This window comes from Antechinus flavipes, chromosome 1, assembly GCF_016432865.1.
Source record: "Antechinus flavipes isolate AdamAnt ecotype Samford, QLD, Australia chromosome 1, AdamAnt_v2, whole genome shotgun sequence".
In the NCBI taxonomy this organism is placed as follows: domain Eukaryota; kingdom Metazoa; phylum Chordata; class Mammalia; order Dasyuromorphia; family Dasyuridae; genus Antechinus; species Antechinus flavipes.
This window is the reverse complement of record NC_067398.1, coordinates 499,817,651-499,839,777: the sequence shown is the minus strand read 5'-3', so window position 1 is coordinate 499,839,777 and position 22,127 is coordinate 499,817,651.

Here is a 22,127-nt window from a genome sequence, read left to right as displayed (position 1 = left end):
GATGAGATCAAGATTCAGACAATGCTCATCCCCCTTTCTACTTTCCCTTTATTGTAATATAGGTCTTTTGCACTTCTTCATCTGAACCAATTGTCCCATTATATCCCCTTTCCTCTTTTTCCAGTACAGACTTTTTACACCCTTCAATGTCTTTTTCTTTGATGTCATCATGTGAGAGTCCATTCTCAACCACACCCTCAGTCTATGTTTTGTCTCCCCCTTTGTCTGCTCCACTGACAGACACAATTCTCAAGAATTACAGATATTATTTTCCCATCTAGGGATTTAAATATTTAACCTTTAAATAATATATATTTTCCCCTGTTTACCTTTCTATGCTTCTCTTGAGTCTTGTGTTGGTAGATTTAAATTTGTTTTTTTCAATAGAAATGATTGAAAGTCTCTTATTTCATTGAAGAGCCATCTCCTCTCTTGACAGATGATGTTGAGTCTTGTTGGGTAGTTAATTCTTGGTTGTAGCCCCAGGTCCTTCACCTTCTGGAATATGGTATTCCAGACCCTCTGATCCTTTCCTTTTGAAGTTGCCAGATCCTGGGTGATCCTAACTGTTGCTCCTTGATATCTGAATTCTTTTTGTCTGGCAGCTTGTGGTATTTTCTCCTTGAGATTGTAGTTCTGAAGTTTCTCAAGAATGCTCTTTGTGGTTTCCTTGTGGGATCTCTTTCCAAAGATGATCAATGGACTTTTTCAATTAGTATTTACTTCTTTGTTTTTAAAATATTGGGGCAGTTTTCTTTAATGAAGAATGCTATCCACTCTGTTTGTACATGGTCTTTAGGCAGGCCAATAATTTTTAAATTGTCTCTTCTGGATCTATTTTCCAGGTCGGCTGTTTTGCCAATGAGGTATTTCACATTTCTTCCATTTCTTCATTCTTTTTAGTTTGCCTGATTCTTGCTGTCTCATAGTCATTAGCTCCCATTTGCCCTGCTTTAGTTTTTAATGTGTGATTTTCTTCAGTTAGCTTTTGTGTCTTTTTTCATTTGATTTATTCTATTTTTTAAGGAATTGTTTCCCTCAGACAATTTTTTCTTCTTTTTCCTAGCTGTTGACTCTTTCATGTATACATTTCTTTTCTCATTTTTTCTTCTACCTCTCTTATTTGCCTTTTAAAATCTCTTACGAGCACTTCCAAGAAGCTCTTTGGGCTTGAGACCTATTCATATCACTCTTGGAGATTTCTTCTGGGTACAGGTTGTTCTTGTTTGAGGTGGCATTTTGGATCTTCCCTGTTACCATAGTAGCTTTCTGTGGTCAAAGTTCTTTTCTGTTTCTTGCTCATTTTCTTTCATTTTCTTTTGGTATTTCCTCTCTTTTTTTACTTTTAAGGTGGAGTTCTGCTTCTGGGGTAAAGGCGGCTCTGTCCCAAGCTTCCCGGGCAGCTCTGAGCCTTGGTTTTTGAGCCTAGTGCTCCCTTGTGTCTACAGGGAGTACCTTTGCCTGCAGAAAGCAGCCTGGTTTCCCAGAGTTTGCCTTCTGAGCTGGAACTGGAAGCTGCCCCCCGATTGGTTCCTCTGCTGAGCTGAGCACAGCGAAGCCTGAGGGCTTAGTTGCTCATTTGCTGGGATTAAGACCCCAGAGTCTGTCTGAGCTGGGCTGAACATCCTTTTCTCCCAGAGAGACTCACCTTTCTTGAAGTCTTTCCAGTCTGTTTTGAGCTGGAGAATGATTCCGTTTCCCCTCAGACTGTGTTTGGAGGCGTGGTTTCATGTGGTTTTCGGGGAAACTGGTAGAAATCGAGCAGCTTCCTGGCTTTTCTCCTTCATTTTGGCCCCTCCCCTGGAACTCCCTCATTTAGAAATCAAACTTCTGTTTGATCCCTGATTCTCCTGTCTATAGCCTACTTTGGCACTTGCAAACTCACAGATTAGAGACGAGCTCTTGTCTAGCTGACACACTTTATACAATCCCTCCCCTAATTTCTATATACTTTTAGTTCCAATGATACTGAATTTATTGTGCCTCAAACAAGCTATTCAATCTCTCAGTGCTAGGCATTTTTACTTCCTTTTTCCCATATTTGAAGTCTTCTCCCTCATCTTCACCTACTTGCTTTCTTGGTTTTAAGTCCCACTTAAAATCCCACCTTCTGTTATAGCACTTCTTTTCTATTTCCTCCTAATTCTGGTGCCTTCCCTCTGTTGATTATTTCTCATTCATCTGGTATACAGGTTGTATGTAGAGTTGTTTGAATGTTGCTCCTATTAGATTGTGAACTTCTTAGGGCCAGGGAGTATTTTTGGCTTTTCTTTGTATCCCCCATGCTTAGAATAATGCCTTGTGCAAAGGACATATTTAAAAAATTCATTGACTAAGTTCATCCTTTCCCTTTTCACTTATGTGGCCACCATGCCCAGTTTAGATTTTAGTGCATCATAACTGGACTATTGCAACATTCTCCTAAAAGGTCTTCTGGCTTGCATTCTCTCCTCTCTCCAGTGCATATTTTACACCACTGCTATGATAGTTTTCCTAAAGCCTTATCATGTTAATATCCTCTTCACAAGCCTTCTTTATGTATTGGGGAAAAAACATGGACTCATTAACTTGGTTTTTAGAGCTCTGTAAAAATCTGTCTCTGTCCTGTCTCCGTACAGAAATAACCTTTATGTATTAATAAATGTTACTATTTTACTCCTTCTGGCTCATACTTTATATTTCCAGCCAAACAAATTTATTTGTAATTCTCCCAAACTTCATTCCTTACTTCTGTACTTTAGTTTCCTCATATCAGCCTCTGAGACTTTCAAGCTTCCTTCAAAGCTCAGCCTAGACATAATTTCCTATAAGATTTTCCTGCCTCTTCTCCCATCTGCATTTATAATTTTTATGTTCCTTTTCAAGTGATCTTGTATATTTTATTTGTTTTCATGCCTAACCTTTAAGTAGATTATAAAGTCTCTAAAGGGCAAAGAATTTAATTGATTTAATTTAATTTAATTTTTTCAGGACCTAGTAACATACTTTGCTCATAGTAGATGTTTAATAAATACTTTTTGTATTGAATTATATAATTAACCTCTGACTATTTCTAGCTGTTTGAATGAGAATGGGAATGGGAATGGGAAGTGATAGAATCTAATTATCATAGATATTACAAAGAAATAGGACAAGAAAGAAGGAAATAAGAAGAGGTATTTAATAAATATTTACTACATTAAACAATGCATATTTAACATTTCACTAACAACAACAATAAGCAACTGTTTAGTTACTTGACTTTAGGAACAAGTATACTGAAGTCATGGATTTGAGATCCAGTCTTATTTATGTAGATAAGCTCATGTTCCTTCTGCTATGTAGCTACTAGGGATAAGAATGGAGAAAAAATCCCTTCCTCTTATACTCAAAAAATACAAGAGATTTGGCATTGGTTGTATACCCAAAGAGAGGTTATCTCAGAAGAGACCAGAAGCCATTTCTCCTTAAATCATTAAGGCTTAAGGAGTGGGTGCATCTATTCCTGGTAACTCTAGGAATCTTCTTTGGCAGTTTCTCTTTTCCTGCATCTCCATCATGAAAATCAATTCAGTAGCCTCTGATCATATATACACCTTTAGGAGGGAGCCAGATCACACATCTCTGTCTTTATGGACCCAAAAAATTCAGGGTAAGGAATTTTTCCAATCTAATAACCCATTACATGGATAAAGAGAAGAGATTTTAACTGGCCTTGGTTAAAGTGAAACAGGCTTTAATTTTCTTCTTGTGGGATTCCTTCTCTTCCATATAACAACAATCATTGTTATGACACAGTTCTCAGTTTCTCTAACTATCCTGACCCAGTTCTGACTCAGTTTCTCTGCTTCTCAAAGCTCAGTCCTGCAAAATCTCCCCTCCCTCTTTATCAGAATATTTGATAAGGATAAAAAATCTTATGTTTTAGAATATAAGAATGCTTCTCCCCATCCCAAGCTACAGGAATGTCAGATATCTTCTTATAAAGATGCCTCTCCCCATGTCCGAGTTGCCTCCCCCTATTATGTCATCTCTCTCCAGAGACTCACCCCACCCTGTCACAGTCCTCTCAGCACCCTGACTCCTCCCCTGCCTCCATCTATCCCGAGTCTGAGCCATGTGTATATAGGTCATTAAGAACTCACATTGTTTGCTGGATTCTTGAGATGATAGTCTCATTCAGCCCTGAGAACAAACCATGGATCCATTTGGTCCCAGTAAATCTCTCCCATTTAATTATTAAATACTCTCTAATTTCTATCTTGCCTCAGTTTCTCCAGCATTACACCACAACAACAATAACAATAATGAAGGGCAACTAGGTAGCACAGTGGATAAAACATTGAGCTTGGAGTCAGAAAGATCCATCTTCATGAGTGCAAATCCAGTCCCAGCCACTTACATAAATAATGTGACCTGGGAAAGTCATGTGATCCTGTTTGTCTTAGTTCGTCATTTGTAAAATGAACTGAAGAAAAGAAATTTCAAACCCTACTCCAGTATCTTTCCAAACAAAACTTCAAATGGGGTCATGATGAGTTGGACATGACTGAAATGATTGGGCAACAATAATAAATGCTATTATTTATATGGCACATTATATATGCCAGACATTATACTAAATGTTTTATGAATATTACCCCATTTGATTCTTACAACAAACCTTGGAAGTATGTGTTATTATTTTAAATCCATTTTGCAGATTAGGAAACTAAGGTCAAGTGAATTGTTTAGGTCACACAGGTATTAAGTATCTGAAGCTGTATTTGAACTTAGGTTTTCTTGACTCTGGGACTAGTGTTCTTCTCCTGGCTATGCTATGCAGCAGTCACCATTCCACTTGAAATCACTACTTTGGTTTATTTTAACTGGGCTCAAGTAAGTCCTCTGCAAGTTCATTTTGGAATCAAATTTAAATATATATATTCACATCCCTCTCAAGTTGATATTAACATTAAAGCCCTATTGTGTTTTTACAGAGTAAACAAGCAATTTTTCACTTAACCTATCACTCAGTTTACTATCATTATTATCCATATTTCATGTAAATTACTTTCAAACTGTTATTACAATTAGCAAAAAGTAATTCTTGTGAAATATATTGGTAAATACCAATAAATTCTGCACAGGGTAAATTAAAATCTATATCAGCAAAATGAAAGAGACTTCACATATTAAATATTTAATAAGTATTAGATTATAAATGCTTAAAATTAAAAATTATTCTTTTATCAAGGAGAAAGAATAATATTGCTTACAATGCTTATTTCTCATATATTTGGATAGATTTAATTTAGAAACCTGTTATAAATTAGGTTAGATGCTCTGATTTATTCACTTCTAGGTATCATCTAGGTCTTTAATGTTATAGTTCTCTTAGAGAATGAAGGACAAACAAACTCTGTGAGTAGGAGTAGAAGGTGCGTGCTCTACTGGGAATCCAACTAAACTGGATAGTTGGAAAGACATTTGCATTTCATTTCATTTTTAAAATCTAATTTAATCTCATTATTTTCATTTCATCTTTTTATTTTTTCCCTTCCCTTCCTTCTTTCAACATAGAGTATTATACTCTTTCCAAAAGGTGCTCCATCCAAAGAAGCTTAAATTTTGATTGCTGAAACCTTAAAAGATATCGATATTAGGGTTTATGAGCTAGGACCCATGTCTGAAATCCAAATCACTCTAGCTCTCATTGATTGACCAACAATAAGTTCAGTATTCTCTTTACCTGAAGAGCTTTAAAGTCATGAAGAGTAACAAATTTTGATGGTAGAATTTCAATGAATAAATAGCCACTTTTACTCAAGGGGTTGTTGGATCAAGGTAGGAAGAAGATATTATTATGAAGAACAGCAAGCAGTTAGCTTCAGGCAAGAATTTCTACTCTATAACAAACATTCCAATTCTATAACAGATTGGCTCTTTGGTCTCAGCCAGGACATTTTGTCAAGGTATCATTTGCCCCATTTGCAGTCCCAGATTCATTGCACTTGGAAGAACAGCCAAAGAAAAGGTCCTGTTTTTTTAGTTAGGATTTCTTTAGATGTTTTAAGGTGAAAGAAGTGAGAGAAGCACAAAGAGAAGCACAAATAGCTTTCCTTCTCTCTCCAACCTAAGACCCAGCTGATTTGAATTAAGTTAAACTGATTTTTCTCATAACTATGATTTTGGTAAAACAAAGCTTTTCACAGTCTGGCTACAGCTTTTATTTACAGGCTGATTACACATTCCTTTGCTTTGAACTCTAGTCAAATTGACTTCCTTGTAGTTTCCATTATCAATATAGCCTCTCTATATTATTGAGGGAAAATGTGATTCTTTAAAACTGATCAGAAAACAAAGCCCTTGACCTTTATGCTAACAATGAAAGTGTGAAAGGCATATGTCCTACATCTTGCTTTTATCCTATTCTCTTCTCTTTCCTTAGCTAATTCTATTTCTCTTACTCCCACAGATGACATGCAATTTTTTGCTTTGCTGCTTTTCCTGAACAGTATTAGAGGGATTTTTAAAACAGATTTTTCAGGTGACAGTAAGAGAGAAGACAACATATCTCAGCTAGGTGCTATATGGAAACCTCTCTTTAAGTGTTTGAAAGGAACTTGCTCCGAATTTAGGGCATCTGTTGCCTCTGACACTAGACTATTATGGCCAGTGATGAATGGTGTTGGTTGTGCCTACAGGGGAGCATCTGAGAAACATGCTAATCAACTCTTTCCCCTGGTGGTTTTAAAAGATCCTGCATCCATTTAACAGGGGTGAAAGCAGCAAAAATAATTTATTCTTCCTCATCTTAAAGTTCAAATAAGTGCTACAAATTAAGCAATTGGGACTAATTAGGAATATAATGTGACTTGTAAAAATTTCTTTTCCAGCTCTCAGTTGAAGAGTACACATATTCATTTTAAAATGTTTGGCAGCTTGCTGTTTTATAGAAAATTCAAGACTATTTTAGAGGAAAGAGAGAGAAAGAGAGAAAGAACTCATTTCTGGGTAAATAGCTTTACTGTCCTCATCCTATTCGCCCACACAACCAAAACTCCAGTGTTATTTAGCTCTTAAATGTCACTGTGCAATTTTATATACTTGAAGTTCCAGGTTATCTCTATTTGCGAACAGATACATGAAAGCTATTAGATAGTTTCTGGGTCTTTCCCTAGCAACACACACACACAACACACACACACACACACACACACACACACACACACACACGAGGAAATTTTATAAAGTAAAAAAAAAAAACAAAACTTCTAATTCATATTCTTTGGCAAGTTTATTCCTTTCTTCACCCTCTCTTGCTTCTGCACCCTTTTCACCTTGGACTCCCCTGCATCTAGTCTCTCTCCCTAGTACAACTGATCTTTCACTAAAATGCTCTTCCCGAAGCTCACGTCTGACCCTAGGGCAAGAATTTTTGTATATCTCATTCCTTTAACCCCTATAAGTGGCACACAATCTGGCTTCTGCTTTTATTTCCAGGTTGATTACACATTCCTCTGCAATGAACACGCTACATACTCCAGTCAAATTGGCTTATTTAGTAGTTTCCATGATCAGTATCCTACCTTTGATTTCCAAGCTTTTGCACAGGCTTTTTGCCCCAGGTGTCAATGGTCTCCCTACTCACCCTTGGTTGGAAACCCTGGTAATTCCCTTCAAGGTTCAGTTCAAATACTTCCTTCTTTAAGAAGCCTTTTTAGATACTCCCAGTTGTCAGTTCACTCTTTCCAGTCTCTCTGTGTATATGTCTATGTTGTCATTTGTGTTTAAACAGGACCAGAATCACATCACAATGTTGTAGCCAAGATACAATGTGCCTGACTATGACTATCAGATCAAATACACATTCAGAAGACTCAACCACAGTTTGGGCATAAATAGTCCACATGAACATTTGGGATGGAGATGTCTCTAAATTTGTACATCTCACCTTTCTTTTGAGCTACTTCAATTCTGCTTTACTCATAGAACAAATGTGCAGGCACATTATGCAGGGTGATTCTATGCCATTGTCTTTTATATCTCACAATTGATACCAAAGTTCTTCAGAGACTTTGAGAATGTCCTTGCTTCACTTCTTCTGCCTTCTGTGTGAATACTTGCCTTGTGTTGAGTTCTTGGTAAAAATAATCTTTTGTACTTATGTCATTTGAATAAGATGGCCAGCCAGCACATTGGACTTGTGGTCTCTGTAGTAGAGTTTGAATACTTGGCAGTTTAGCGCAAGAGAACTGCTTAATTTGATCTAATCTATAAATGATCTTCACAATTCAAATAAAAGCTGTTCAATTTTCTGGCATGGGCTGGTAAATTATCTGTATATGTAATTACATAAGCATGATCTGTGTGTCATACATCAGTATATCTGTCTATCCTATACTCAGTTCTGAGTGTTTTCTCTACCCAGTAGAATGTAGGCTCCTTGAGGAAAGAATCCCTCTTACTTTTGTATTCTTATCCCCAGGAGCCTATCACAATTCTTGGCTTAAGCCTGTTGAATGATTATACATGGTGAGACCCCATTCTTTTCTTTTTTTAAAACTACGGTTTCTATCCTCATTCTGAGACAAATTGTGTTCAGTTGAATTGATTAGGAGTTTTCTAGATTTAAGTTTTCCTGGAGATTTATGATGACCCCTGAATCAAACTGACTCAAATTGACTCCAAATGGTTCTGATTCCTCTTTTGCTTGTCTTTAGACACTCTCTCCCTTTCCCTCTCCTCTCTTCTCCTCTCCTCTCTTCTTCTCTCCTCTCCTCTCCTCTCCTTTCCTCTCCTGTCCTCTCTCCTTCCCTCCTCTCTCTCTGTCTGTCTCTCTCTCTCTGTCTCCTTCCTCTCTGCCTCTCTTTCTCTACCCCTCCTGTCTCCTTCTCCTCTCTCCCCTTCCTCTCTCCCTGTCTCAGAACGAATGATGAATTGATGGAAATAACAGAAACAAAATCAGTTGATTGTAAAACTAACCTTTATCAGAATTCTATCTTTTCCCCTATCCCATCTTCTTGATAATATTTTGTCCAAATTCTCACTTTCAAGCAGCCAAATTAATAATTTTGTTTAAAATCATCAAGTCACAATATCATTAGGTTTTTCTTTCTTTCCTGTATTTTCCAGAAGTCTCACCAATTGAATTTTATGGTTACTGATCAGAATTCTACCATTCAATTTGTAGATGAAGCAATGTAGAATCAAGAAAAAGAAAATGATTTGTGAAAGTTCACAGATTTAAAGCAAGAAGCCAGGTCTCTTAGCAACAGGTGAATATTCTTTCCACTACCCTGCTTTGGCTCCTCTTACATAACAATACTTTGTAATAATAAAATAATATATCAACATCCTCCTTCCATAGATATCACTCATTTTTAAGAGTAACTCAATTTTTTTTCATTTCTCAAAATGAAAACAAAAATACTATGTATACTTATTTCTATCTGCTTGCTTCCAATCTTAATGCTATATTTTTTAAAATGATCAACTACAAAAAATCCATATTCTCATCACAGTTATAAGAATCACTTCCAAGCAATATTTTGTGAGGTAAAAATTGTATTTTAAAAGTCTGATATTTTTTCTTCCCTTGCAAGTATCTGGATTCTATATGAATGAATGATTTTTCAAGGCCTGACTTTTGAGGAAAACATAATTTCTTGTTGCATCCAGGTTGCCGCGACTAAGGTTTAAAGGCAGGACAAGATAATTGGAGAAGAGCTTTACTAACTATGTTATAAATAAAGGAGTTTTCTTTATACTGGAAAACCATCCTTGAAAATTCTAAAAATATGCTATAAAACTGTCATAATACCTGTAAAACTGGTTATAAATTCTGTACCATTTCTGTAGATGAACAAATTTAATAGTGTCTCATGTAATTTGTTTGTAACCAAGGAAATTTTTCATTTCATAACTTTTTTTTTTTTTTAATCAGGAGGTCTGTGAGTTACAGAGTGGTGGTGGTATTCTCAAAGCCTTTCCAATTTTTATGTGCACCTTTTCCTATTATGAAGGAGTGTCAAGATATTGAGGCAATTTCATTTAGAGAATCAAGTTGGTGTGCACATAGATGTTTGTGTTTAAAAATTTAAGCATGAATCCAGATTGGGCTTCAATCTTGCCATAGATACTTGCCAGCTTTGTAATCCTGGATAAGCCAGTTAACCTTTTACATTCTTAGTATATTTTTTCTGCAAAATGAGGATAAAATAGCACCTCACAGAACTCTTATGAGAATCAAGAAATATAACTTCTTCTTTTTCCCTCCGTACACTTTCTTTTGGAGTTATTAATAGTTCCTATTGGTTCAATTTTCATCTCTGCAGATCAGTCAGACATTTATATTTGAATCCCAAATCTTTCTCCTGAGTTCTAGGCCTAAAAATCCGACTGCCTATTAGTCATTCTAATTGGATGTGCTATAGATACCTCAAACTCTACATAACCAAACTAGAACTAATTTTAATTCCCCCAAATCTCTTTTTTTGTTAGCTTACTCTTTTTTTTTTTTTTTTTTTTTTTAGCTAAGGTCATAACCTACCAATTACTCAAGTTCGTATCCTGAGGTATCTTTTTCTTATCACCCTGCCTTACTCCCTATAACTAATAATTTAAAAATTATTACTGATTCTACATCAATTATCTCTTGTATTATTTCTCTTATAATGTCCACATAGTTCAGAACTTATCACCCATCACCTAGACTATTGCACATTTAATGATTTGGCTTCCCTTCTCCATGCCTCTCCTCAATCTGGCCTGTTCCAAATACACAGATCTGACTATGATGTAAGAATATGTAAATATGCCATATTACTTCTAGGAAAATTTAATCTCCTTGATTGGTGTTTGAAACCCTCATAATTTGGCCATTATTCATATTCCATATGAATTTGGAGTCCATATTCAATTTTCATTTTTATTAAAGCTTTTTATTTACAAAACAAATGCATGGGTAATTTTTCAACATTGACATTTGCAAAACCTTTTGTTCCAAATTGTCCCCTCCTTCCCCCAACCTCTTTCCCAAGATGGCAGGGAGTCTGATACATGTTAAATATATTAAAATATATGTTAAATCCAATATATGTATGCATATTTATACAATTATCTTGCAACCCAAAAAAATGAATCAAGAAAGAAGAAAAAAACTGGGAAAAAAAACCAAAATGTGTTGTGATCTTCTTCTTCTCAAAACGCAGCCAGGTGATCAAAGTTCAGATCTTTTATTATCTCCAATATAGCCCGGTTAGCTTAGAGGCCTATCTCTCTGCTTGGTTCCAAGAGCTCCCTCTGAATGTCGCCAAATCCAAAGGTCTGGTCCTTCAGCCTCTGCCTCTGGTTTCTTCTGCCTCCAACCAGCACAGAGATGGAATGAATCTCTGAAATCTCGACTTGTAGCTTCTTCACTCTGAAGAACTTCTTCGTCTGCCACCAGCCAGCCAAGAGGAAAAAATGTATTCTGCCTTGCCTCGGAGAGAGGGCTTCTGGGGTAACTCCGCTGAAATCTCGACTTGTAGCTTCTTCACTCTGAAGAACTTCCTTGACTGGCCCATTGAAGCTCTATTTATGCTAGTGCTCTCTGGCCCAAAGAGCTTCAAGGGAGGTGTGAACTCATTGAACTCCAATGAGTAAAGGTGTGAACACAAGCCTTGTATTAATTAGTTCTACTTAGTACCTTGTTTCAGGTTCTGCCCAAAACATCTTCTTGTAAGATTAGATCAACTCTAATTAGTTAGCAGTTAGTAAGGATTCCAACATCTCCCCCTTTCTTTTGTTAGATGAAAACACCAAAGGAAATAGGAAATCTAATCAGATTAGTGGGTTTCTGAAGGGGTACACATAAATCCATCAATATGATATACATGGTATACATAAATCCATCAATATGGGAGGCATTATACATAATTTACATAAGCACATAGCAATATAACACAGGTTAGTAGTAATGTAACAACATGAATCAACCTGAAGATTTACACATGTCCATAAGTCCTAGAAATAGTCCATAAGCAATCCATTGTCCATTAGTTCATGTGCCAGGAATCTAATAATTCTTGTAAGCTCTGAAGTACTGCAAAAGGTCTCATCAACAATTTTTCATCTCAGGGAACCCAATGATTTCTGAAGATTTTAAGAGTCCTTTTGACAGTCTCATTGTCAGCCATCTGATTCTTTCTTCATCTGTGGAAATATAAGCAGATCCTCTTCTCCAAGCAGTTAACCTAATTCCCTTCTACCATCAGGTTGCTTCCTGGCTGGTTGACTGTGTAATCCCCTTCTCCCATCATATGGCTTTCTGGCTGATTGGTCATGTCTGGGTACTGAACTTCTAGGCACTCTCTGGGTGCACCATTGGCTGCCATCATGCCCCAAGTGTTTTTTGCCTTGGGCCCTGGGGCTGGACCCCTCATCCCGTTTCCCTGAATCTGTCTGCATTCTGAGGCCCAATGGAAGCCTCTGTTGCATTTTGGACATGGGGTTTTGGGTTTTCTCTCACCCCGTCTTCTCACTCTATCTCCATATCTACAATGAGCTCTCAAATGTCCAACTTTTCCACATTGAAAACATCGACAAGTTTCTCTATAATTCCTTTGCCAAGAAGGACCTTGTCTTTCCATGTTCATCATAGTTTGGGCATAATAAGCATTTGTGCCCATTGTGGCACAGCGTCTTATGATCTCCTCCAAAGAAGCATCTTTGTCTAGCCCCCATATAATTCTTTTGCAAACCTCATTGGCATTTTCCTTAGCCAAATGTCTAGTCATTATTTCTGTTGCTGCATTGTCTCCAATGGTTCTTATTACAGCTGTTTGCAATCGTCCCACAAAATCTGCAAAAGGTTCATTGGGACCTTGCTCTATTTTTGTGAAAGCATTATTTCCATCTTTCTGTCCAGGGAGAGAATTCCAAGCTTTTATTGCAGCCTTAGAAATTTGTTCATACACTGTTATGGGATAATAAATCTGTTCTGAACTCTCTGCATACTGACCTTCTCCAGCTAGTTGGTTAAAAGCAACTTGCACAATAGCTCCTGTTTGCCTATTGCGTTGGGCTTGAATCCTACATAATTCATGAAACTCCGAAAGCCACGATAAATTTTGTCCCGGTTCTAGACAAGTTTTCGCTATGGATTTCCAGTCATTCGGGGTTAGGATTTCATAAGACAAATTATCCAGTAACATCTTCACATAAGATGATGTAGCCCCATAAAGAGTGCAACCCTTTTTCAAATCTTTAATTTTTCCCAAATTAAGAGGAGTGTATTTTCTCTCTTTTTGACCTGAGGAGTTGAGCTCTTCATTCACAGGATATGCATTTATAAAATCAGATATATCTTCTCCTTCATTTTTTGCTTTAATTAATGCTTTTTCTAATCTTGTCAAATTCTGCTTTACAGGAGAAGCTGACTGTGTTTCTGTCTCTCTTCCTCCCCCTTGTTCCACCCATGAAGGGTTAATTGCAAGGGGAGGGTCATGAGATGTGGAATCACCTAATTCCTCCTGCTGTGAAGTATCATACTCAGAATTGTAATTAACTCCATTCTCATCTGATTCGTCCTCCTTTTCACCTAGTAAAGTTGGCACTTCTTCCTCCTGTACTTTCCTTTTCATCATTCTATCACTTAAATAACTTCTTATAGCCAATTGTATTACATTATATGTATTAATTATTGAGTTAGGCCCATTTTTATCATAGAATTGACAAAGATCCTCTCCAACCAATTTCCATTCATTTAGATCTAATTCCTTATCAAGAGAGAAACAAGGACATATGTCCTTTACAGTTTGTAAAAGTTCAGTGATTTGCTGTAAACTTATAATTAAACCTTGACTTTCCATAACTTTGACAATGCTCTCTAAACATTTTCCTTGAACAGAAACAGGCTGTTTTCTAAATATCTGTCCCATCTTAGATGAAATTCTACTTTAACTCTTCTAACAAAATTTCTTTGTTGCACTCACCCTAATTTCTGGGTTGAAGAGTCTTTTCCACTGGATCAGGATCAGAGGCTTTTCCACTTGAATCAGGATCGGAGCTTTTCCACTTGAATCAGGATTGGAGCTTTTCCACTGAAATCCACTGAGGGGGGTCTGTTAGCCCCACGTTCAGGGCACCAAAATGTTGTGATCTTCTTCTTCTTCTTCTCAAAACGCAGCCAGGTGATCAAAGTTCAGATCTTTTATTATCTCCAATATAGCCCGGTTAGCTTAGAGACCTATCTCTCTGCTTGGTTCCAAGAGCTCCCTCTGAATGTCGCCAAATCCAAAGGTCTGGTCCTTCAGCCTCTGCCTCTGGTTTCTTCTGCCTCCAACCAGCACAGAGATGGAATGAATCTCTGAAATCTCGACTTGTAGCTTCTTCACTCTGAAGAACTTCTTCGTCTGCCACCAGCCAGCCAAGAGGAAAAAATGTATTCTGCCTTGCCTCGGAGAGAGGGCTTCTGGGGTAACTCCAATCTCGACTTGTAGCTTCTTCACTCTGAAGAACTTCCTTGACTGGCCCATTGAAGCTCTATTTATGCTAGTGCTCTCTGGCCCAAAGAGCTTCAAGGGAGGTGTGAACTCATTGAACTCCAATGAGTAAAGGTGTAAACACAAGCCTTGTATTAATTAGTTCTACTTAGTACCTTGTTTCAGGTTCTGCCCAAAACATCTTCTTGTAAGATTAGATCAACTCTAATTAGTTAGCAGTTAGTAAGGATTCCAACAAAAATGCAAGGAAACAACAACAGAAAGAGTGAGAATGCTATGTTATGGTCTCACTCAGTTCCCATGGTCCTCTCTCTGGGTGTAGATGGCTCTCTTCATTACTGAACAATTTGGAATTGATTTGAATCATCTCATTGTTAAAGAGAACCATCTCCATCAGAAGTGATCATCATATAGTCTACTTGTTGCCATGTATAATGATCTCCTGGTTCTGCTCATTTCACTTAGCATCAGTTCATTAAGTCTCTCCAGGCCTCTCTGAAATCATCCTGCTGGTTGTTTCTCACAGAACAATAATACTTTATAACATTCATATACCATAATTTATTCAGCCATTCTCCAATTGATGGGCATCCACTCAGTATCCAGTTTCTACAAAAAGGGCTGCCACAAATATTTTTGCACATATGATTCCCTTTTCCTCCTTTAATATCTCTTTATAGGTCCAATAGAAACACTGCTGGATCAAAGGGTATGCACAATTTGATAACTTTTTGAGCATAGTTCCAAATTTTACCCTAGAATAGTTGGATCCGTTCATAGTTCCACCTGCAATGTATCAGTATCCCAGTTTTCCCACATCCCTTCCAACATTTGTCATTATCTTTTCTTGTCATTTTTAGTTAAGCTGAGAGGTGTGTAGTGGTACCTCAGAGTTGTCTTAATTTGCATTTCTCTGATCAATTGTGATTTAGAGCACCTTTTCATATGACTATAGTTTCAATTTTTTCTAAAAACTATCTGTTCATATCCTTTGACCATTTATCAATTGGAGAATGGCTTGAATTCTTATAAATTTGAGTCAATTCTCTATATATTTTAGAAATGAGGGCTTCATCAGAGACATTGAATGTAAAAATGTTTTCCCAGCTTATTGCTTCCCTTCTAATCTTGTCTGCATTAGATTTATTTGTACAAAAACTTTTTAACAATATAATCAAAAATTATCTATTTTGTGATCAATAGTGATCTCTAATTCTTCTTTGGTCACACATTCCTTCTTCCTCCATAGATCTAAGAGATAAACTATTCTATGTTGCTTATAATACCATTATTTATGTCTACATCATAAACCTATTTCAACCTTGGTATATGGTATTATGTGTGGGTCAGTGCCTAGTTTCTGCTGTACTACTTTCCAATTTTCCCGAAGTTTTTGTCAAATAGTGAATTCTTATCTCAAAAGCCAGTCTTTGGATTTGTCAAACACTCTATTACTATCAAACACTAGATTGCTATAGTCCTTGATTATTGTGTCAGATGTATCTGATCTATTCACTGATCCACCACTCTATTTTTTAGCCAATGCCAAATGGTTTTGATTACTGTTGCTTTATAATATAGTTTTAGGTTTGGTACTGCTAAGCAACCATCTTTTGTATTTTTTCCATCAATTGACTTGATATTCTAGACCTTTTATTCTTCCAGATGAATTTTGTTATTATTTTTTTTAGTTATGTAAAATGTTTTGGAAGTTTGATTGATATGGCACTGAACAAGTAGACCAATTTAGGGAGTGTTTTCATTTCATTATATTAGCTCGGCCTAGTTGTGAAGAATTTATATTTTTCCAATTGTTTAGATCTGACATTGTTTTTGTGAGAAGTGTTTTGTAATTGTGCTCATGTGGTTTGGGGTTTGCTTTGGCAGATAGATGCCCAAATATTTTATATTGTATACAGAAATTTGAAAAAGAATTTATCTTTCTATCTCTTGCTTATGGGCTTTGTCAGTAATATTTAGAAATATGGATGATTTGTATGGGTTTATTTTATATCCTGCTACTTTGCTAAAACTGTTAATTTCTCATAGGTTTTTAGATGATTTCCTAGGATTCTTTAACTATATCATCATATCATCTGCAAAGAGTGATCATTTTATTTTCTCATTGCCTGTTCTATTTCCCTTAATTTCCTTTTCTATTCTTATTGCTAATGCCAGAATTTATTATTTTTTCTTTTAAATTAAAGCCTTTTATTTTCAAAACATATGCATGGATAATTTTTCAACATTGACCCTTGCAAAATCTTGTGTTCCAAATTTTTCCACCCTTCACCCTTTCCCTTCCCCAAGCTGGCAAGTAATCCAATATATGTTAAAAATATGCTATTCTTCTACACATATTTTTACAATTATCATGTTGCACAAGAAAAATCTGATTAAAAGGAAAAAAAAAAGAAAAAATGCAAGCAAATAACAAAAAGAATGAAAATGTTATGTTGTGATTATTCTGTTGTCACATTAGACTAACTTACTGATAAATTGCTGTAATCTCTTTGCTGGTATTTTTTTTTAACATTTTTTTTTATCAATATTCATTAGGGAGATAGGTCTTTTGTTTTCTTTCTCTGTTTTGTGTCATCCTGGTTTAGGTATTAGTACCATATTTGTGTCATAGAAGGAATTTGGCAGTACTTATTTATTTATTTTTCCAAATAATTTACATATTATTGGAATTAATAGTTTTTAAAATATTTAGTAGAGTTCACTTATAAATATATTTGGCTCTGGAAATTTTTTCATAGGTATTTCATTAATGAATTGTTCAATTTCTTTTCCTAAAATGGAACCATTTAAGTAATTTGTTTCCTCTTCTGTTAACCTGGTCAATTTTTGTAAATATTCAACTATTTTGGCTAGACTATTAGGCTTGCTTCTACACAGTTGGGCAAAATAGCTCCTGATTATTGATTTAATTTCTTTTTCATTGGTGGTAAGTTCACCCTTTTCATTTTTTTATTCTAGTGACTTGATTTTTTTTTCTTCCCTTTTTCTGATCAAATTAACCAAAGATTAATCTGTTTTGTTGTTTTTTTCATAATACTAACTCTTTGTTTTATAATTTATTAGTTAAATAGTTTTCTTAGTTTCTATTTTATTAATCTCTCATTTGAGTTTCAGAATTTCTAATTTGGTACTTAATATGGGCTTTTTAATTTATTCTTTTTCTAGCTTTTTTAGTTGCCTGTCTAATTCATCAATCTTTTCCAGGAATTTGCCAGCTCTGCTATTTTTAGTGCCAAAGTTAGTACTATTATCACTTCATTGTTTATGATACACTTTATCAATCTGTATTTTCCTTCCTTACCTCTTTTAATAAGACTATTTTTATTTTTGCTTTATCTGAGATCAGAATTGCTACCCCCATTTTTTTTTAACTTCAGCTGAAGCATAATGAATTCTGTTCCAGCCTTAAACCTCTTCTCTCTATGTGTCTCTCTGTATCAAATGTGTTTCTTGATAACATCATATTGTAGGATTCTGTTTTTTAATCCACTCTGCTATTTCCTTCCATTTATGGGAGAATTCATCCTCTTCACATTCACTACTGTGATTACCAGCTCCCTCCATCCTATTGTTTCCGATGTATATACTTTTGTTCTTTCTTTTCAACCTGTCCTTATTCGTTTTTTTTACCCACCCTATCTACTACCTTATCTCCTATCACTGTTCCCCATTCTCTTACTAGTTTTTTTTTTTAGCCACTCATCCACTATCTTATCTTCTTATCACACCTTCCTTCTTCTTTTTCCTTTTCCCCTAGTATTTCTATCCTCCCTTCTATTCAAACCCTTTTTTTTTCTTTCCTCTTTCTCCTCCTACATCTTTGTAGGGTTAGATAAATTTCTATAACAAACTGAATGATTAACTTATTCCTTCATAGAACCAAAATTGATGAGATCAAGTTTCAGACAATGCTTATCCCCCTCCCTTCTTTCCCTTTATTTTATTGTTTTTTGCACATCTTCATGTGAACTAATTTCCCAATTATAAATTTCCAATTTCCAATTTACTCTTTTTCTAGTACAGAACTTTTTCAATCCCTTAATATCTTTTTCTTAGATGTCATCACATCAGAGTCCATTCCCAACCACACCCTCAGTTTATGTGATGTCCGCCTCTGTGTGCCCCACTGACAGATACAATTCTGAAGAATTACAGATATCATTTTCCCATCTAGGGATATAAACAGTTTAACCATTAAAATATATATACATATATTTCCCCCCTGTTTACCTCTCTATGCTTCCCTTCAGTCTTATGTTTATAGATTAAATTTTTTGTTTATTTCTGTTTTTTTTTCTTTCAATAGAAATGATTGAAAGTCTCTTATTTCATTGAAGATCCATCTCCTCCCTTGACAGCTGCTGTTGCATCTTGTTGGGTCATTAATTCCTGGTTGTAACTCCAGATCCTTTGCCTCCTGCAATATGATATTCCAGGCCCTCTGATTCTTTTTTGTAAAAGCTGCCAGATCTGCATTATCCTGACTGTTACTCCTTGATATTTGAATTCCTTTGATCTGGCATCTTGCAGTATCCTTGAGAGTGTAGTTCTGGAGTTTCCCAGGAATGTTTCTTGGGGTTTTCCTTGTGGGATTTTTTTTCCAAAGGTGATCAATGGATTCTTTCAATGAGTATTTTCCACTCTGTTTTTAAAATACAAGGGAAATTTTCCTTAGTGATCTCTTGAAAAATGCTATGCAGGCTATTTTTTTTTGGGGGGGGGGATGGTCATAACTTTCAGGTAGGCCAATAATTTTAAAATTGTCTCTTTTGGATCTATTTTTTAGGTCAGCTGTTGTGCCAATGAGATATTTCATATTTTCTTCTGTTTTTTCTTTTCTTCTTTTTTTCACTGATTCTTGCTGTATCACAAAGTCATTATTAGCTTCTATTTGTCCTGTTTTAATTTTTAATTCTGTGATTTTCTTTGGTTAGCTTTTGTAAATCTTTTTCCATTTTGTGAATTCTACTTTTTAACGAGTTGTTTTTTTCAGACAATTTTTTTCCTTCTTTTTCCAAGCTGTTGATTCTCTCATTCATATCTCTTATTTTCTTTCTCATTTTTGATTCTACCTCTCTTATTTTCTTTTAAAGTCTCATATGAGCACAAGAAATCTTTTTGGGCTTGGATTAATTCATATCACTCTTGGAGATTTCTTCTGTGGACATATTGTCTTAGTCTAAGTTTATATTTGGTCTGCCCTGTCATCATAGTAGCTTTCTATAGTTAAGGTCTTTTTTTTTTTTTCTGTTTCTTGCTTATTTTCTTTCTTTATCTTTTCCTATTTCCCTTTTTGTTACTTTTATGATTGAGCTCTGCTCCCAGGGTAAAGGGGGCATGTCCCAAGCTCTAAGCCTTGGCCTTGAGCACTGGGACCCCTTGTGTTTCCAGGTGTAGCTTTGCCTGTTCTTTTCAAAAAACAGTCTGGTTTCCCAGAATTTTCCTTCTGAGCTGGGAATGGAAGGTACTCCACTGCTGTGCTTCTCTGCTGAGCCAGAACAGACGATTTTTTCATTTGCTACAATTAAGAACTTCTCACTGGCTTTCCCAGAGTCTATCTCACCTGGGCTGAACACTTCTTTTACCCCAGTGAGACTGACCTTTCTTGAAGTTTTTCGAGTCTATCTTGAACTGGAGAGGAGTTTTCATTCTGTTAGACTCTGTTAAGAGGCTTGGTTTCAAATGGTTTTTGAGGGAAACTGAGAGAACTCAAGCAGCTTCCTGGCTTTACTCTGCTATCTTGGCTCCACCCCCGAAAGTCCAAAATACTTCTTCTTTTTTTCTTTTTTTTCTTTTTTTAAATAATAGAAGGAATAGAAAGAATGGAAAGAATGGAGAAATAGAAGGACAATGATTGGTATATATCTAGTAATTCAAGATTTTTCGAATGTTTTATGTCCATTGTCTACTTTGAATCTTACAATGCTCCTAGTTCTAGGTTACCTATCCCAAGGAAATGAGCAATCCATCAGGTTAGAAAATTTATAGTCTTTTGATGAGGATTCAAATAAGATTTTTCATATCATCAAATGTTGGCCAGAACGACTTTATCTAATCACCTGAAGAATAACATAAATAATAATATCTATCACATATGTGATTTAAGCTTTACAAATATTTTGCATATATAATTTCAATTGTGTCCTCTGTATCCTAATTCACTTTGGTCTAGTCAATTCTGTAAGGCCTAAGGTCTGCATAGGACTTATGCTGTCTAGCATATTATGAATTTTGTTCCGATTGACGATTCTACATTAGGAGCAGATACATCATTCTCTGTCAGGGTAGATAACAAGATGTCCAAGAAGTCTATGGTGGATAGATGTATAGTATGGTCTACTTCTACTGAGATATAATCTCTTAGTAAAACTTGTGTTCTCTCACTGGAAATTCTAATTCAGCAACATGGTAGGGTTCCAGGTTACATGGATTAACTCACTAGAGAGTGAGGTCTCCTTTCTTTCCTTCCTCTTTTTCCTGTTGGATATAAAATTGAAAGAATCCTTAGAAACCAGCTACTTCATCTTTCATTGGCTTTTTTTTCCTCAAGAAGGGAAATAAGCAATAAATGACTATTGGAATAAGTATGTGTGAGAGATTAAATGAGTGGCTGATGTTTGAGATGCTGAAATAGCTTCTTTGGCATTGCTACCCATAGAAACATAGCTGTTACAATCTCTTTCCAATGGATGTGTCAAATTGTCTTTTGCATATAGGTGCTTAATAATTCTTTTTTTTTAAATGATGATTCATTAATATCTCTAAAAAATATAGAAATGCCTGCAACAACTATAAAGGCAGCCCAAACTGTCTGACAATTGTAAAAGGCTATATTAGAACTTTATAGTATGAGGTATTTCTAAATTGCTTTTTGAATTATTCTTCTTCCCTTAGAATATTTCAGGTATTAAGAGATAAGATGATTTGCCAAAGAAATCCAGTTTTCAAGTCACTCAAATGTGCATATTAAGATAGAAATGTCACTGTTGCACAAGTTTTGAGAGTCTTTTTACAAACTAACAACAAAGTACAAATATTTGGGCATTTATTTATTTATTAGAATGAGTAATGTATAGCGACATCTGGGGCTTTTAGTAGTTGACTCTTGATATTTTTCATATAGGACACACAGATCCTCACATTACTATATTCTCTGCCTGTGATTTGTCATCTTTAACCAAGTTCACACTCTTTCTCTCTCCTCTTTTAAAAAGAGCAGTAGCACAATAAATCTATTTTAATGTTACAAGATAATAAGTATTGCCATTGACAGTACCATTCATCTGGAAGCCATTAGCTTTAACAGTTTGCTGTAGGCAGGGCTGTTGAAGTTAAATCTAAGGGAAATAGTCAAAAGATAAAGGCCAAAGAGCACAAAAGAAAGCTGATGTTTAAACATATTACTTTATTAGTCACATTAGTCACAATTTGGGGGGAAAAGGAAAATATTAGAGCTAGTTTATTGTTGTTGATCTAAGAAATTTAACTTTTAGCCTCACCATTTTGATGATGAGGAAAATATTTAGAAGTGTTGGAAGTAACACTTTAATATTTGTAAAATGCCTTGCATACTTTATCTCATTTGATTTTCTGAATTTAGGGAAGTATTATAAGTATGGTTTTACCCAATTTCAATATAAAGAAACTGATAATCAT